Raw genomic sequence first — 18,674 nt, 5'->3', positions numbered from 1 at the left:
GGCTCACCTTTGGCTGCTGATGCTGTTGTATGTGTAGGGATGGTGGTGGCAGTTGCGATATGGCTGTGGTATGGCTCATGTGTGTGAGTTGCAATGACATGTGTGTTGGGGATTGTGATGACATGTCTGAGGTTTGCCAATGCCACTCATGTGCAACTGTCATGCGTGTATGTGTCCATTGTACAGTGCCCTGATGCCTGTGTTTTGTTTCTCCCTGTCTGCAGCGTCAACTGATGAAGAGGGCGGAGAAGGTGCTGTGGAGCACAGTGCCGGGGATCCGACCGCCAGCCTGAGACGCAAGGCCCGGCTCCCTTCCCGTGTTGTCATCTCGTCGGGGAGTGAGGAGTCCGGTGCCGCGTCCCAGGCCGCAGCTGCCGGGAGGAGGTCCAAGAGGCGGAGGTTGCAGTTGGACTCCTCGGCAGCAGAAGGGGCAGCTGGGACCCCACAGGGCCCAACAGGGGAAGATGGCACGGAGTCATCCAGGTTGGTGGGGGGTTTGGTGGAGGAGGGGGCCGTGCAAGCACCAGAGACGGGGTCTGGAGGTGGGGATCCCACTGGTGCTAGTGGTGCAGTGCAGGACCAGGGACAGGAGGCAGCACAGGCGGCCGCGGAGGTGCCTGTGTGCAATCCTGTCCCCGATCCTGTCCCTGCATCATCTTGCACCAGCAGGGATGCCTACGTCCAGACCCATTTTCAGGCAGGGGATGAGCTGACGTCAACTGGCCTTCCTCTGCCTGCGGACGTGGCCATCCAGGTCCGGGTTGAGCCTGTCCTGGCCGGTGTGGCGTTGCGTCAACGGGCCATGCGAGGTGACCTGCAGTCTTTTCATGGAGAGACTGCACGTCATCTCGAATGGCTCGTTGACCACGTCAGCCTGCTGGGACAGGTCACCCAGGCCGGATTCCTCCATCTGATGGGGCTTGCTCCGACCCCCTCCTCAACTGGACCCCCTACGCGCCAGTCGTCCTCTGTGCCATCTTCTCACCCATCAGTCACCTGGGTGCCCTGTGGAGCTGCCTCTGACGGTGCGGCCAGGCTGGTGGAGGAGGCATCCCTGCCACAGTCGGGAGTCGGAGGTCCAGCAGGGGTGGCCACATCAACAACTGCACCCCAGCCGGCGGAGAATGTGCAGGCAGCAGGAGGCAGTGCACGGGCAGAGGCAGAGCAGCAGCAGCAGCAACATGGTGGGAGACATGAAGGCTCGGGGCTTTCGACATCGGAGGGGCAGGCATCGGCCGGAGGGCAGGGGGACCCAGGACAGAGAGTGTCTTCCGTGTGGCAGCGGTTGGGCCACGCCTTAGGTGCGGAGCGGCGGCGGGCGGAAGAGGCGCGGCTCACAATGGTCAGGGCGGAGAACTCCATGCGGAGGGCCCTGAGGCGGGCCGAGTGCCTCGAGGCAATCCGCAGGGGGTTTGAGGAGGACACGGCGTCGTCCCTGCGGACCCTCAGGGCCATGGAACTGGACCGCCTCCGGGACATCGAACAGGAGTTCGATGATGCCCTGGCCCGGGACACCACGGAGTGAGCCGCTGGACTTGCCCGCCGCCTTTGTATATAGTTCTTTAGTTTTAGGTTTCCTTTCTTTCTTATTATGATTTGGAGTCCACGGACACTGCTCCACTTTTTGTATATAGTTGATTTTTAGGTAGGTTTTTTAGTAGGTTTCCTTTGTTCAGTTGGGCTCATGGACCCTTGGTAGTTTTTTACATAGTTCTTTATTGCATGGAGATTTTTTAACTTTTGACTTCGGGCAAATATTTTTTGGATTCTGATTTTCAGTTTTGTGTTTTTATACGGACATGCAGCTTTTTTTTCTCATTCACATTGTAGTTTGTTTTCTTTCTTTAGCATTCTTTATTTTTTTCAATACAATTTAGTTTCCATACTTCACTGTGTGGTATCATCTCATTGGTTTCATGCATGTCATGTTGTGTGTTTTCCGATTCAATTGCAACCATTGTGTGTGACGGACATGGGTTCATTAGCTTAATGAACATTGGGGGTGTAACATGTGATTTCCATTTCCATGTGGGTGAATGGGTTACTTGGTAGGGCTTTTTGGCTGTGGAGGCTGTCCATTACGCACATGATTGGGGATTGTGAGGACCTGGTGGGGGCTGCCCCTGCACTGCTGGGGGGTGGGGGTGGTGGGAGACATGGGTGGGGGCCTGGTGGAGGGTGCCCCTGGATGGTGGGGGGTGGGGGTGGTGGGAGACATGAGTGGGGGCCTGGTGGAGGGTGCCCCTGGTGACTGAGGGGGTGGGGGTGGTGGGAGACATGGGTGGGGGCCTGGTGGAGGCTGCCCCTGGTGGCAGGGGGTGGGGGTGATAGGGGACATGAGTGGGGGCCTGGTGGAGGCTGCCCCTGCACTGCTGGGGGGTGGGGGTGGTGGGAGACATGGGTGGGGGCCTGGTGGAGGGTGCCCATGGTGGCTGGGGGGTGGGGGTGGTGGGAGACATGAGTGGGGGCCTGGTGGGGGCTGCCCCTGCACTGCTGGGGGGTGGGGGTGGTGGGAGACATGAGTGGGGGCCTGGTGGAGGGTGCCCCTGGTGGCTGGGGGGTGGGGGTGGTGGGAGACATGGGTGGGGGCCTGGTGGAGGCTGCCCCTGCACTTCTGGGGGGTGGGGGTGGTGGGACACATGGATGGGGGCCTGGTGGAGGGTGCCCCTGGTGGCGGGAGGGTGGGGGTGATAGGGGACATGAGTGGGGGCCTGGTGGAGGCTGCCCCTGCACTGCTGGGGGGTGGGGGTGGTGGGAGACATGGGTGGGGGCCTGGTGGAGGGTGCCCATGGTGGCTGGGGGGTGGGGGTGGTGGGAGACATGGGTGGGGGCCTGGTGGAGGCTGCCCCTGGTGGCGGGGGGGTGGGGGTGATAGGGGACATGAGTGGGGGCCTGGTGGAGGCTGCCCCTGCACTGCTGGGGGGTGGGGGTGGTGGGAGACATGGGTGGGGGCCTGGTGGAGGGTGCCCATGGTGGCTGGGGGTGGTGGGAGACATGAGTGGGGGCCTGGTGGAGGGTGCCCCTGGTGGCTGGGGGGTGGTGGGAGACATGGGTGGAGGCCTGGTGGAGGCTGCCCCTGCACTGCTGGGGGGTGGGGGTGGTGGGACACATGGATGGGGGCCTGGTGGAGGGTGCCCCTGGTGGCGGGGGGTGGGGGTGATAGGGGACATGAGTGGGGGCCTGGTGGAGGCTGCCCCTGCACTGCTGGGGGGTGGGGGTGATGGGAGACATGGGTGGGGGCCTGGTGGAGGGTGCCCATGGTGGCTGGGGGGTGGGGGTGGTGGGAGACATGAGTGGGGGCCTGGTGGGGGCTGCCCCTGCACTGCTGGGGGGTGGGGGTGGTGGGAAACATTAGTGGGGGCCTGGTGGAGGGTGCCCCTGGTGGCTGGGGGGTGGGGGTGGTGGGAGACATGGGTGGGGGCCTGGTGGAGGCTGCCCCTGCACTGCTGGGGGGTGGGGGTGGTGGGATACATGGATGGGGGCCTGGTGGAGGGTGCCCCTGGTGGCGGGGGGTGGGGGTGATAGGGGACATGAGTGGGGGCCTGGTGGAGGCTGCCCCTGCACTGCTGGGGGGTGGGGGTGGTGGGAGACATGGGTGGGGGCCTGGTGGAGGCTGCCCCTGCACTGCTGGGGGGTGGGGGTGGTGGGAGACATGAGTGGGGGCCTGGTGGAGGGTGCCCCTGGTGGCTGGGGGGTGGGGGTGGTGGGAGACATGGGTGACGGCCTGGTGGAGGGTGCCCCTGGTGGCTGGGGGGTGGGGGTGGTGGGAGACATGGGTGGGGGCCTGGTGGAGGGTGCCCCTGGTGGCGGGGGGGTGGGGGTGATAGGGGACATGAGTGGGGGCCTGGTGGAAGCTGCCCCTGCACTGCTGGGGGGTGGGGGTGGTGGGAGACATGGGTGGGGGCCTGGTGGAGGGTGCCCCTGGTGGCTGGGGGGTGGGGGTGGTGGGAGACATGAGTGGGGGCCTGGTGGAGGGTGCCCCTGCACTGCTGGGGGGTGGGGGTGGTGGTAGACATGAGTGGGGGCCTGGTGGAGGCTGCCCCTGCACTGCTGGGGGGTGGGGGTGATAGGGGACATGAGTGGGGGCCTGGTGGAGGCTGCCCCTGCACTGCTGGGGGGTGGGGGTGGTGGGAGACATGGGTGGGGGCCTGGTGGAGGGTGCCCCTGGTGGCTGGGGGGTGGGGGTGGTGGGAGACATGAGTGGGGGCCTGGTGGAGGGTGCCCCTGCACTGCTGGGGGTTGGGGGTGGTGGTAGACATGAGTGGGGGCCTGGTGGAGGCTGCCCCTGCACTGCTGGGGGGTGGGGGTGGTGGGAGACATGAGTGGGGGCCTGGTGGAGGCTGCCCCTGCACTGCTGGGGGGTGGGGGTGGTGGGAGACATGAGTGGGGGCCTGGTGGAGGCTGCCCATGGTGGCAGGGGGTGGGGGTGGTGGGAGACATGCGTGGGGGCCTGGTGGAGGCTGCCCATGGTGGCAGGGGGGTAGGGGTGGTGGTAGACATGCATTGTTGATCAGTAGTGCAAGGTGACATGTGGGGCATGCCCATGGTGGATGGGCTGCCTGCGGGACATGAGCATGGGTGCAGGGTAGTCCCCCGTGGTGTGGGCTGCCTGCAGGGTCCGTGGAGGTTGTGGAGCGTACACCTGGGAGGGCCCACACGGCCAATTCACGTGTGGTACTCCCCAGAACCCCTGAAATACACGTACCCTGCTGAAATCGCGTGTGGAACTTCCCGCGCACCCCTGAAATACACGTACCCTGCTGAAATCGCGTGTGGAACTTCCCGCGCACCCCTGAAATACACGTAACCTGCTGAAATCGCGTGTGGAACTTCCCGCGCACCCCTGATATACACGTACCCTGCTGAAATCGCGTGTGGAAATTCCCGCGCACCCCTGAAATACACGTACCCTGCTCGCACTGGGCCAATCGCGTGTGGAACTTCCCGCGCACCCCTGAAATACACGTACCCTGATGAAATCGCGTGTGGAACTTCCTGCGCACCCCTGAAATACACGTACCCTGCTGAAATCGCGTGTGGAACTTCCCGCGCACCCCTGAAATACACGTACCCTGCTCGCACTGGGCCAATCGCGTGTGGAACTTCCCGCGCACCCCTGAAATACACGTACCCTGCTGAAATCGCGTGTGGAACTTCCCGCGCACCCCGGAAATACACGTACCCTGCTGAAATCGCGTGTGGAACTTCCCGCGCACCCCTGAAATACACGTACCCTGCTGAAATTGCGTGTGGAAATTCCCGCGCACCCCTGAAATACACGTACCCTGCTCGCACTGGGCCAATCGCGTGTGGAACTTCCCGCGCACCCCTGAAATACACGTACCCTGCTGGAATCGCGTGTGGAACTTCCCGCGCACCCCTGAAATCCACGTACCCGGCCAAATCACGTGTGAGACTTCCCGCGCACCACGGTATACACGCACACGTATTTTTTGTCAGCGGGTGTCCGTGTTTGTGGGTACCCCTTTGCAGGTCATTTGTCGTGGAGGGCCACAGTATAGGACATTCATCATGGCAGTATATAGGTGCTATTTGTTGGCGCACCTTTTGGCGCACATTTCTTACAGCCGCAAAGACGCTACCGCCTGCTTTCTTGTGGCGGTCGTGTTTGTGCCTGTGCGCTGGTTTGAGCGTGCGCTTTTTTGCCCTATTCTATTCCATGAATACGTGTTGTAGGCGAGCGTGTGGGCGTTCCGCGCACTTGTGCCCTGTACTTCCCCCGTGACGCCCACGTTTTGGCAAGTTGTTCCCCATTCCGAGTGTTACGCCCGTGTTCCGCCTACTTTTGTTGCGTGCGCCACGCTATGTGCGAATTTCGCTGTGGCCTGTGCGATTTTCGCTGTGACCTGGCGCACGCTGTTAGATGGCCTGTGCGCCAACGTGCGCCGCGCACTTTTTTATCGCACATCCGCTGGTTTTCTCGCGCACGGACTTCCATGAATCGACGTGCGCTGCTTTTCGTGCGATTTTCGCACTTGCACTGCGATTTTCGCTATTCCACTGCGATTCGCACGTTTTTGCCCACTTGCGCCGCACTAATTATTCCATGAATCGGCCTGATAGTTTCTAGTGCTTCTGGATATCGGCCTGCAAGATAGCGTCCACCCCCACTTCACAAAGGATGGAAGCAACCTAAATGCACAGAACTATGCACAAGGCTCCTTTAGGTTCTGTTGTCTAGAGGTGGTACTACTGAGGGGGAAGCTGAGTAAAGCAAAACGCGAGATCCTGCCAGGGGTGGACTGGCCTATAGGGAACTCTGGAGATTGGTGGGCCTCTGCACCCTGGGCCTCATTTCTGTGGTATTTTCAAATTTTCTCATAGGAAAAGTATTGGGCTTGCTGAAAATGTGTCATATGGGGCCACTTTTAAATTTATTTCCAGGGCCTCTTTTGGTCCCCAGTAATTATTTCCAGGGCCTTTTTTCGTTCCCAGTCCAGCCCTGGATGCTGCAATAAGCTGGTTCTAAAGTTAAGTTTCTCGCCCTTTTCTGCTCGTCATGTCTCCGTCTCCAGGCATACTTTCAGACGCACTTCAGGTAGATTGTCAGGAGAGAGCCCTTCCGCTCATCACTGAAAAACTCAAGAAGTCAGCTCAGGGTGTAGTTTAATTTATCCAGACTAGTTGTACGGCTCAAAGACACTATGCCCGCAGTCGCCGCACTTCGGGAAAACTTCAGGGGAGGAGATAACTTGGAGCTTGGATAACTTGGAGCTCCGAACTCCAAGCTCCAAAAACACAGTTTCACTGTCTCAAGGGGCTGCTGAGTAGTTCCAAAGGCGCCGCCCTTGTAGGAGGGCAGAGTTTTACTACTACTAAAAAAAAAAAAAGAACGCAGCATGTAAAGAACCCCCGCTATTAAAGAATGGCAGGTTCTTAGCGGGGTGTAAAGATAAGAAAAAGGAGTAAAAGCTCACTAGTGTTTTGCCAGCTGCTCCCCTGACTGCCACAGCCGCAGGGCAAACCCTACTGATCCATAGCCAGCCGCGGCCGCAGTAGCGGCAGCACAGTCAGCCCAAGTCAATCCTGGGTCTGTTGCTGTCTCCGGGGATCCGTGGTGTTCGGGATACACTGCACACCTTGCTCAGTCGATGGTACGCTCCTTGCAGCTTCTCCTGCCTCCACTAGCAATGAGAGGAAAGAGAAAAGGGCCTAGCCCAGAGTAACACGTATCAAGCCGCACTGACGTTTCCAAAGGAGGACATCAGCCGTTTCCGACACAGTTCCCAGACAGACATTACAGGTCACCCAACTGATACCCCCTTCTTGAGTGCTTTCCATCAACAATGTGCCACTACTTCCATTTGACAGTAACGCTTTCTTTATTCACCTGTGTCACACTCTCCACCATGCACTTGTTAGACTTTCTTATATTCTTCTGGCTCTTACCAATGCAGGTTTCCTCATAACATGCAGTTCCTTGAGCTCTTTTGGCTTTTGCCAATGCTTGTTTTCTCATACAGTACAATTGCTTGGGTTCTATTGGTTTTAGCCAGTACCTGATTTCTCAGGTAATACAGTTTGTGGTATCAGCCACATTCACCACATTTCTTTCACTCCATTCAATGTTCAGGAGTGCTCAAAACATTGCTTTCACACTCAATATTCATGAGTGCTCAAAACTTGCTTTGACGCTGTTCAGTATTCAAAAGTACTTCTGGCTTTCATTTCATTCGTTATTCAAAGATACTTCTCAAGTAATACAGTTTGTTGTATCAGCCTAATTCACCACCTTTCTTTCAATCCGTTCAATAGTCACAAGTGCTCAAAACTTTGCTTTGACACTGTTCAGTATTCAAAAGTACTTGAATTGCTTCATTCGGTATTCAAAAGTACTTTAATTGCTTTGTTCGTTATTCACAAAAGTAATTGTAACTCAATGATTCATACAGGCTGAACCGCCCCCTCGCCGTGCCCCCTTCGCCAGGCTGACTCACTGGTTTCTGCATACAGCGGTTCTGCGAGTCTCTGCTGCCTGCCATGGTTCATCTTGTCCCCCCGGCGGCTCGCCTCTGTGATGTGCTGGCTTTTTTTAGTGGCTTTGCTTTACCCACCGGCATGCTGTCAGCCGGACAGAAAATACCTTGCAGGTCCTCCGGCTCTCATCTGCTTCACTCGAGCAGCCCATCCTGGACCTCCGTATCATTCTGCATCCCCCTTCCACTACCCCAGCTGTGTATTCCTCGGTACTCCGGCAAATCTCTCGCCTACACGCATGCCACTGACAGCTGGCTTACGCCACTCCGACTCTGTCTCCATTTCTGAAAGGATTCCATCTTTTTAAGTTCCCGCCAATCTGTTTGGACCAAAATGAACTAAACCGCTCATGCTAAAGCAGTAGTCCTGTCCTCCCCCTCATCTCAGTACCCAGCTGAGGTCTATTTGCGTATACATTGTTAGAATGAGGGTGTGTTGTTCTAGTTTAGGGTTGTCCAACACACGGCCCGCGGGCCACAATGTGGCCCTCCAAGCCATTTTATGTGGGCCGCGAGGCTCAAGAGTAAAGAAAAAAAATGTGCCCACGCGCAAACTGTAACTTCCTCTGGTGACCCCATTCAGTTAATTTATTTTTTATTTATTTATGCAATGTTTGTCAGATACCTATATCTGACAGACATTGCATAAATAAATAAATTAACCGAGTCGTGGCGTTACAGTCCGAAGCCACGACCCGGTTAATGTATTTATTTATGAAACAACAGGGTTATTTTACTTATTTATGCAATATTTGTCGGATACCTGCATCCGACAAACATTGCATAAATAAATAAATTAACCGGGTCGTGGCGTTGCAGTCCTCAGCCACAACCTGGTTAATTTATTCATTTATTAAATGTTTGTCAGATATCCAACAAACATTGCATAAATAATGTATTTATTTCTGCAATGTACAAACATTGCATAAATAAATAAATTAACTGGGTTGTGGCGTTACAGTTCTCAGCCACGACCCAGTTCATTTATTTATTTCTGCAATGTTTGTCGGATATCTGTACCTGACAAACATTGCATAAATAAATACATTCACGGGGTCGTGGCGTTACTGTCCTAACCCACGACCCAGTTCATTTATTTATTTATGAAATGTTTGTCGGATATCCGACAAACATTGCATAAATAAATACATTAACCGGGCCGTGGGGGTCGTGGCTTCCAGGAGGGTTGGGGCCTGGTCAGGGCCTGCCTTCTCAGCATAGTTTAGCGGGGCTTCCAGAACGGGCCCAACCCCTGCCCTCTTGCTTGCACCTCATACTTACCTGGCAGGGGAGAATCTGCGATCACAAAGGCAGATCTCCCAGAGGGAGGCTCACCCATTGCACATCGGATTTGCTGACCCCTGCTACGTCCCCAAATGCGGGATACTCAGCTGCATTATTTCTGGTAGTGGGGGACTGCGTTCGCGCTTTCCCCTGATTTATTAGTGAAAGAAAGAAAAGGTAAAGTGTGCACTAGGCCTGCTAGGTTGGTTGCACACAGAGCCCCTGGTCTTGTCAGTCTAGAAAAATAGATACCTCTCACGGTCAATGGCAATGTATCGTTTTGGCCGAAAACCAACCGTCTCATGTACTAAACGTCAGAAATACAGACTCATAAGTTTAACCTATGTGCGGCCATTTAAATGTAGCAAGAATCGCCATTTTGTTCTCTAACGTTTGCTCATTGCTTTTTGTTCTAAACTGCTTAGCCGAAAGCTTATTCTGCTTATTCTGCTTATTCTGCTTCACTTTTACATTGTTGTTCAACGCGTAGGCAGCCACAGAGAGGAACGCCCAATCCCCTCCCGCATATAGCATTGGAGGAGAGCAACACAGCATTTAATCATTTCACTGATGCCAGCTAGTCTCGTTAATATGGTAGAAATGCTAGAAAGGAACAGTTAAAGGCTTCAATTATGCTTTTCTTACGGCCCCCCTTTCCTAAACCCAGCAGAGCGTGCTGACTCCCAGGACACGAATAGCAAATAGGAGATAGCAAGGCCTAGAATGTGACTCTTCCCCCGTACGCAGCTTGCTCACAAGAACAGAATGTGTTCTGTTCAACAAAGAAATATGCCTCTAAGACTCACAATGTTTCATATTGTTGCTAAAAGAGATGTTTGAAGGTGTCATATTCGTTGAAATTGTCAATCATCAAACCCAGTTCAAAGAAACTATACAATGGGCGGTGTTAAACATGTCATGACTGATTGTAAGATGTCCATTTTGTATATATGTAACTGATGTACGTTATTTGCTCTCTTGCGTCCCTCGAGGTCTGGAGACACACGTCGCGGGGCGTTAGACCGAGTTGGCCAACTGAGACTATTTGCTTGGCAATAAACCCTAGCTTTTGGGAATACAACCTCGTGTCTGGCATATCAGTTTGTGTGTGGTTATTTGTCTTGTTTCCACTATGCGAGGGTCCCCTAGGGGGCCCTTCAAGATGGCGCCCGAATAGGGACCCTCCCCCACTTGTTCCATCGTGTACGTAGTAAAATAAGGAAGCCAGAGAGAACGGCGTAGACAGGACGATCGAGCCGGGATCAATAGGTGTTCGGGGCGCCCTGTGAAAGTTATGAGAGACTCCAACTGATCCCTGATCGACGTGCCTGGCCAGAGAACAAGGAGGCAAGGGTCCCGAAATGAGGCAGAGCCAAGATACGCAGACACTACGTCATTGGTTGCATCAGTATACGGATGAATTGTGTCTTGGAAGACAATTTGACTTATCAGGTGAGTCGTACCCCAATTCGTAAGTGATCCTGATATTGGTTGAGAGTTGATTTTGCAAAATCAAACACCCAGAGTAAGTTTGATTAGCCGAGGGGAAGGTTAAAACATGCCTGGGGTATTGTCCACCCTAGCGGGGTTTTTCCGCTGCGGTAGATAATCTTTGGAAATTGGCCAAGTTGAACCACCTGGGGGAACGCCGGCGTATGAGATGTATGTGAAGTATGGTGTGGGAAACTTGAAACTACGGAGGCGAGAGATGGGACTGCACAAAGTGGATGCACAAGAGTGACCCGTAGTGCGATCAGCAAGGAGAGGAAATGGGAGTTGCAACAACAGGCAGAGATGTACATAGACGGGAACGATGGGATGGCAGCATTGGATTTGATGTATGACTTCCGAAGAAGCAATGAAAGACAGGTAGTGTTGGAATGCATGGGTGAATATTTAGTGGGAAGATGGAAACAGTTAATTGGGAAATTACCGCTGCAACGATTGTTGGATTTAAATGCATTAGCACGTTGTAGAGAAAGAGATGAAGAAATAAGGAAACATGTATGTGGACTTTTTGAGCTTAAAAATGAACTTGATAATGAATATGCTGAAATGTTTACCACACCTGGGTATAGGAGTAAGGATATTGGGAAAGGGAGGACGCAAAAGGCGATAGTTGATGAATTGATGTTGCTAAAACAGGTGGGGAAGGATTTGAAAGCATGGTTATTGAAGACGAGGGTGCTACTTCAGCAAGTAGCGGGACACAATAGAGGGAGAGGAAATGCACAAGGAAGGAGTAATTCAAATATGCATGGAGGGCCGTTGGGGCAGAATCAGTGTGCGTATTGCAAAGAGGAAGGACACTGGAGAGCGCAATGCCCACATTTGCAAAATAGAAATGGGGGTGGTCAGAGAAGACAGCACCGAGGGCACCCAGGAGCAAATGGACCGAATAGGAATAATATGCAGCAGCACCAAAATAACAAAGGAAATCAGAATCAAGCTCACCACCAGAATCAGGGCCAGCATAACCAACAGTATGGAAACACCCAGAATGAGGGAGCTAGAGGAAGGGATGGGAACATTTTTGATACAAAACCAAATGCATATTACAGCAATAGCAGTGATTACACATCGGACGATGTGTTATTCCCTCAATAGGACAGCCCAAGACAGGGGTCGGAACCAGTGTCTATTCCCGTGAATCAAAAAGGACCCTATGTAGAGATGAGAGTCGGGGATACAGAGCACCGTTTTCTTGTAGATACAGGAGCGCAGAAGTGTTCAATAGATCATCACTTGGTTCCAGATATACCACTGTCAGGGCAAAGAAATATTTCCGAAGGGTTCGCAGGTACACCAGTAATTAACCCAGTGTCCCAATCAGTCCCAGTAACCATAGGCCCATTCACTGATCATTGTCCATTTCTTTTAACAGAAAATTGTGGGGAAAACCTCCTGGGATTGAATTTATTGAAAAAACTAGGTGCAGTTATTCATTGCACTCCTGATGGAGTGTTTTTGACAATTTGGCCACAGAATGCCCCAGAGTCTGCATTTTTGTCTAAACCCTTGCCAGGAGAGTTGAGTGAAGTGCCAACTTGTATATGGGCGATGAATGACAATGATGTGGGATGTTTAAAGGTAGAGCCAGTAAAAATAATTTTGAAAGAAGGGGTTACGTTGCCGCGTATTCCACAGTATGAGATTTCTGCAGATGGAGAGAAAGGATTAAAAAGTATTGTTTCAGACTTGGAGAAATTGGGAGTAATTGAGGAAATTACAGGCAGTACATCTAACAGCCCCATTCTTCCGGTATATAAGAGAGGAGATAATGAGGTACCCTATCGTTTCATAATTGATCTGCGCGCGTTAAACAAGGTAGTTGACCCTCAATTTCCCTTAGTGCCAGACGTCACCACGATTTTGACAATGATACCTGCATCGACAGAATACTTTAGCGTGGTTGACTTGAAGAATGCTTTCTTTAGCATTCCAGTGGACAAGGACAGTAGATATTTGTTCGCGTTCACATTAGGAGGACGGTCATTCACATTCACGCGCATTCCACAAGGGTACACGGAAAGTCTGAGTATTTACAGCAGGGACAACTAGATATGTTAGAATTGCCAGCAGGTTGTGTGCTATTGCAATACATAGACGGTTTGTTAATAGCTGCAGATACAGAGGAGATTTGTAAAAAGAGTACTGTGTTATTGTTGTCACATCTAGCAGCACATGGCCATAAAGCAAGCTTGAAGAAGTTTCAGTATAATCGAAAGGAGGCGGCTTATTTGGGTTACCTACTTTCGAAAGAAGGGAGAAGACTAACGCCAGTATTTCTTGTATCGCTATTCCAAAAACACAGAAAGGAATCAGAGCCATAATAGGCATGGCTTCTTATTGCCGGCAATGGATTGGAAATGTTGCGTTAATTGTGAAGCCAATGGTGGCATTGACGAAAAAGGATGTTGTGATGCCAATGCAGTGGAATGAAGAATGTCAGAGAGTATTTGATTTATTGAAAACTGCATTATGTTCTGCTCCAGTTTTGGGCACACCGAATTATGAGAAGATTTTTAGACTGTTTGTATGTGAAAGTGAAGGGTGTGCATTGGCTGTTTTGACACAGGAACAAGGTGGAAGAAATATGCCATGCGGCTATTTTTCTTCTGCGCTGGACCCTGTGGCGCGCGCATTACCACAATGTTTGCGAGCTGTTGCAGCGGCTGCTGCGTCAGTGAAACAAACGGAAGGGATGGTATTGGGGCACACTTTAATCTTGATGGTGCCACATGCCATAGATGTTCTATTAAACAGAACACAGACACAACACCTCCCCTCTGCTAGATTGACTAGATATAAAATTACCCTATTTGCGCCCCACATTCAAATTATGAGGTTTAGCGCTTTGAATCCTGCAGAATTAATGCCACTATCCACGGAAGAACTTGGTGACAATGAATCACCTCCCCATGATTGCTTAATGGTTACTGAGGAAGAAACGAAGGGGAGAATTGATTTAAGCGACAACCCACAGAGAGCCAGATGGAGAGTTATTTTGTGACGGCTCCTGATTTAAATTAACTGATGGCACATCAATTGCCGCCTATGCTATCACCACTCTAGAAAGTATTGTAGAAAGCAAAAGAATCCCCTACAACTCGGCACAAGCCGCAGAGATAATAGCCTTGACCAGAGCCTGTGAGATTTCTGAGAATCTGAGCGTGAATATATGTACTGACAGCCAGTACGCCTTTGGCGTAGTTCATAACTTTGGCCGACTGTGGGCTGAGAGGGGTTTCTTGACATCACATGGGGCCAGAATTCAACATGGCCCTTTGATTGTACGATTACTGTCTGCACTCACTTTTCCAAAGCGCCTAGCAATAGTGAAATATAATAATTACAATAGCATAAAAAGGTAACATGTAAAGTGGGAGAGGGAAATGCATTTGCAGACAGGATTGCGAAACAAACTGCCACTGATTTAAATACCAAAATGATGACAGTACAGTCTGAGGAAGTGCCCTGTATGATAGAAGATGGGATTGCCACTGTCAAAGAAATGCAGGCCGAAGCTACTGCTGATGAGATACAAGGATGGGCGGAGGGCTCTGCTGAATTAGATTTGGAGGGTTGTTGGGTGGACAAGGGAACTAAAAACTGGATGTTGCCAAATTCCTATGTAATTGCAATGGTCACAATGGCCCACAGCCCTACTCATATTTGCGCCAAAAAAATTATCTAGCACCTAGCCACGGTATGGGAGAATGGAAACATAAAGAAGAATGCAGAGAGGTTGGTTCAGAACTGCATCACGTGTTTACAACACAATGTAGGGAAGGGAACAGTGACTCCAACAGGCAGTTTTGGGCCCCCCTGTATGCCTTTTGAGGTAATCCATTTTGATTTCATAGAGATGAAGAGATGCCAAAACTTGAAATATGTCCTAGTGGTTATATGTGCATTTAGCAAATGGATGGAAGCATATCCTTTAAAAGACTACACAGCAATGAGCACGGCAAAAGTAATGTTAAAGGAATACTTTTCCCGTTTTGGCCTGCCCCGTGTCATATGGTCAGATAACGGCCACAATTTGTGGGCGCAGTGATTTTACAGATTTGCGCAGGTCTCCAGATCGATAAGCGATTCCATTGTTCCAGACATCCGATGTCGGCCGGTTTTATTGAGCGTCACAACGGAATCTTAAAATCTAAGATTAGTAAGATATGTGCAGAAAGTAAGTTGAGTTGGGTGGACGCATTACCATTAGCGCTATTGTGTATGCGCACATCAGTACAGGCAAGGACTGGGCTCTCCCCGTATGAAATTGTCATGGGGAGGCCGGCAAATGTTTGGTGCGCACCTCAGCCTAAGCGGCTTTGCAAAGTCGAGCATCCTGTGCTTAGTACTTATTGTGGACTTTTAATACAAAAACTGCGTTTGATTCATCAGCAGGTTCAGGAGGCTTTACCCGTGAGGTATACTGGTCCGGGGCACGCGCTGGAGCCAGGAGACTGGGTGCTACTTAAAAACTTTGAACGAAAATCATTGTTAGCACCCAGATGGCGTGGCCCCTATCAAGTGCTTCTGGCAACACAAACGGCGATCTGTGTGGATGGGAGGAAGGTGTGGATTCATGCCACGCACGCCAAAAAGATCCCACTGACGCTGAAAGGCTTGCCTGATCGAGACGACCAGAAGGAAACAGCAGCTCCAGAAATGAAAGAAACTGTTGCCAGTCCCTTACTACAGGATCTGCCTAATCCTGAAGGGAAGCTTGAAGCGAAGCCTGGAAAGATTGCTATAAAGGAGGAAGGGCAAAGAGTGCCCCAACGTTGGCCAGCAGAATCTGCATCACTGCTGGCCGACACGTGTACCACTTTGGCGCCCACCAGCATCTGCCATTGTGCCACAGCCTGAAACAAAATGTGAATCACTGCTGCAGCGCCCACAGCCACTTGTCATTGTGCCACAGGACTCCGAGGTTGAGTCTTGGAGTGCACCGGCACTGTTTATTGACCACACTTTCCCAGGAGCTAGACGGTACAATCTATGGCTTAGAAAGAAGGAGTGATCGAATCTGCATTTCATTGATCTTTTCATCATTGCCTCTGGTTCCCATCATAGATGGAGAGGGAACTGGAGGTCTAGAGGAGAGAAGCGTGAGAGTTGTGCAAATCGGGCAGCTCAAAACTCGGGGCTCCTCGGTGCGATCATAAAAATCCATGTGTCCTGAACCCGAGCGAACAAGCGGGGCGCACATGGTACAAAGGCAATTGATAAACTGCTCTGGAATTCTTTTGAGCAATATGCGAATGCATAACGATCTAGCTTAACGAGTAAGCAATCGAGGCTGCTAAGAACTGGCAGAATAAACTGTTGACATTTATCGAACTCATTGACATTCGGACGAGTGCCACAAGGAGAGATATTCACGCCGACCACTGCAGAAGAAGAAGGACTGTGAGAGAGAGAAGGCCAGAACCAGCTTTAGCTTCCTCCTGCACCACTGCTGATAACAAATTAGGTATAAAGACTGAGAAATTAGAGAAAGCACATTGTCGAAAAAACTGTATGCTGATCCTGACGATAATTATGTGTGTCATGAGTATGTTAGCACCAGTAATGACGGCATTGATACTATGGTACGTGGAAGCAACGCACCCATTAAATATGCTCTTGCCAGTAATTCATGTTTCCACTACTGAAAGCCCGGTTCATGTAATTACTTAAACCTTGTCCCCAATGGAAGAGAGGCACAGAGAAGGATATGGGAATAATACATTACTGCTTATAATGAACATGACACATGCAATTTTAAAGAAAAATAATTGCTGGGTATGCGCCCATTTACCACAACATGCTGGAAAGGGAATAGGTTGGTATGTGCAGCCATTACCACTAAGTTCTGCATGCAGTGCATTGCTGAGTGCATTATTTTATGGGAAATGGAATAAAAGTGATACGGGGCAATTAGATAAAACAAACATGAATGAATTTGAGGAAATAATTATGAGACCCGTAGACTGTTCTATATTCCATAAAGCACGAATGTTAATCCAAAAACCTACGCCCAAACCTGTACGACGAGATAGATTGTCTCCACCATCCAAAACATCAATAATCACGTTTTGTGTAAGAGCAGAAGAAAATAAAGATGCAATGTCCCCTTCCTATATAGTGAATTATAGTCCACGAACTGTCCCTTTTTGCCTAAAGAAGAAAGGCTCCTACTCAGTAGGAACTTTCACAGGATGTATGAATACAGCGGTTCTCGAGAGAGAAGTAGAACCAGTGTATGTGGGTGATCCTGTTTATTTTATATGCGGAGAAAAAGCGTATCCTTGGTTACCCAGAAACTGGGGAGGCACATGTTATTTGGGTCTACTGTTCCCAAGATTGTTCCTCTTGGAGACAGCAGATGTAGCCAGGTTATCCAGATCTAGGCCGCAAAGAAGCACAGAAGATGCTTTGAGAACAGAAGACTTAGCAAAATCATTCATACCATTTTTGGCCCAAGCTATAAATTCCTATAACATAAGGCAACTATCCAGAGTATTAGAGAGTACAATAAACATAAAACTGATATACTATACAACATGACGCTGGAAGAAAAAGGAATTAGATTAATGACGCTGCAAAATAGAATGGCTCTTGATGTAATCCTGGTTGATCGTGGGGGAGTTTGCAAAATCGTGGGATCAGTGTTCTGCGTATTCGTAAATGACTCTTCCCCTATGATTTTTGAAGCGATAAGAAAGTTACACATCCTGAGCTCTGAACTCCATACCATGGATGGGAACTGGGAGGCAGGAGCCTGGTTCTGGGAGATATTACGTGCTTGGGGATGGAAGTTAATTGCAATACTAGTAGTAGTGTTCAGAATATTTATGACTTGCTGTTGTTGCATACACTGTCTGCCCCTAGTTTGCACTGAGATGGGTGAAGAGTGTATGCATATGGTAACCCAAAAACAAACATATGGCCAAGATAATAAAGATACTGATGCAATGAAAACAATAAAAGAATTCGTGGCCATAAACATTGGTGGAAATGAAGAAGCATATAGTAGCATGCAAGATTCAGGTTCAAAATCAAATTCAGATACTTCAGATACATCATCAGAGTATCTTCAATGCAATGTATGGATGAGGCGTTTGGCAATCGGCCAAAAGGAGGGTTTGTCAGTCTAGAAAAATAGATACCTCTCACGATCAATGGCAATGTATCGTGTTGGCCGAAAAACAACCGTCTCATGTACTAAACATCAGAAATAAAGACTCATAAATTTAACCTATGTGCAGCCATTTTAATGTAGCAAGAATCGCCATTTTGTTCTCTAACATTTGCTCATTGCTTTTTGTTCCAAACTGCTTAGCCGAAAGCTTATTCTGCTTATTCTGCTTATTCTGCTTATCCTGCTTCACTGTTACATTGTTGTTCAACGCGAAAGAGCAAGTTTGCAAGGCCGGGAGTTATTCGTTGAAACATAACGTAGGCAGCCACAGAGAGGAATGCCCAATCGAGGGGATTGGGCATATAGCCTTGGAGGAGAGCAACACAGCATTTAATAATTTCACTGATGCCAGCTAGTCTCGTTAATGTGGTAGAAATGCTAGAAAGGAACAGTTAAAGGCTTGAATTATGCTTTTCTTACGGCCCCCCTTTCCTAAACCCAGCAGAGCGTGCTGACTCCCAGGACACAAATAGCAAATAGGAGATAGCAAGGCCTGGAATGCGACTCTTCCCCCGTACGCAGCTTGCTCGCAAGAACAGAAGCACTGTGTTCTGTTCAACAAAGAAATTTGTCTCTAGACTCGTAATGTTGCATATTGTTGCTAAAATAGATTTTTGAAGGTATCATATTCGTCGAAATTGTCAATCATCAAACCCAGTTCAAAGAAACTATACAATGGGCGGTGTTAAACATGTCATGACTGA

General features: G+C 50.4%; 1 non-coding gene across 1 annotated transcript; it reads left to right on the top strand.

Annotated features, from left to right (window-relative positions):
* Nucleotides 1–9,270: 9,270 nt before the first annotated feature.
* Nucleotides 9,271–9,434, top strand: LOC138448145 (U1 spliceosomal RNA). The gene has a single exon (XR_011259998.1). It is a non-coding gene; the product is annotated as a U1 spliceosomal RNA (small nuclear RNA).
* Nucleotides 9,435–18,674: the final 9,240 nt, after the last annotated feature.

This window comes from Ambystoma mexicanum, chromosome 3q, assembly GCF_040938575.1.
Source record: "Ambystoma mexicanum isolate Mex_15411 chromosome 3q, UKY_AmexF1_1, whole genome shotgun sequence".
Taxonomy (NCBI): Eukaryota; Metazoa; Chordata; class Amphibia; order Caudata; family Ambystomatidae; genus Ambystoma; species Ambystoma mexicanum.
This window is presented reverse-complemented; position numbering and strand designations above follow the sequence as displayed.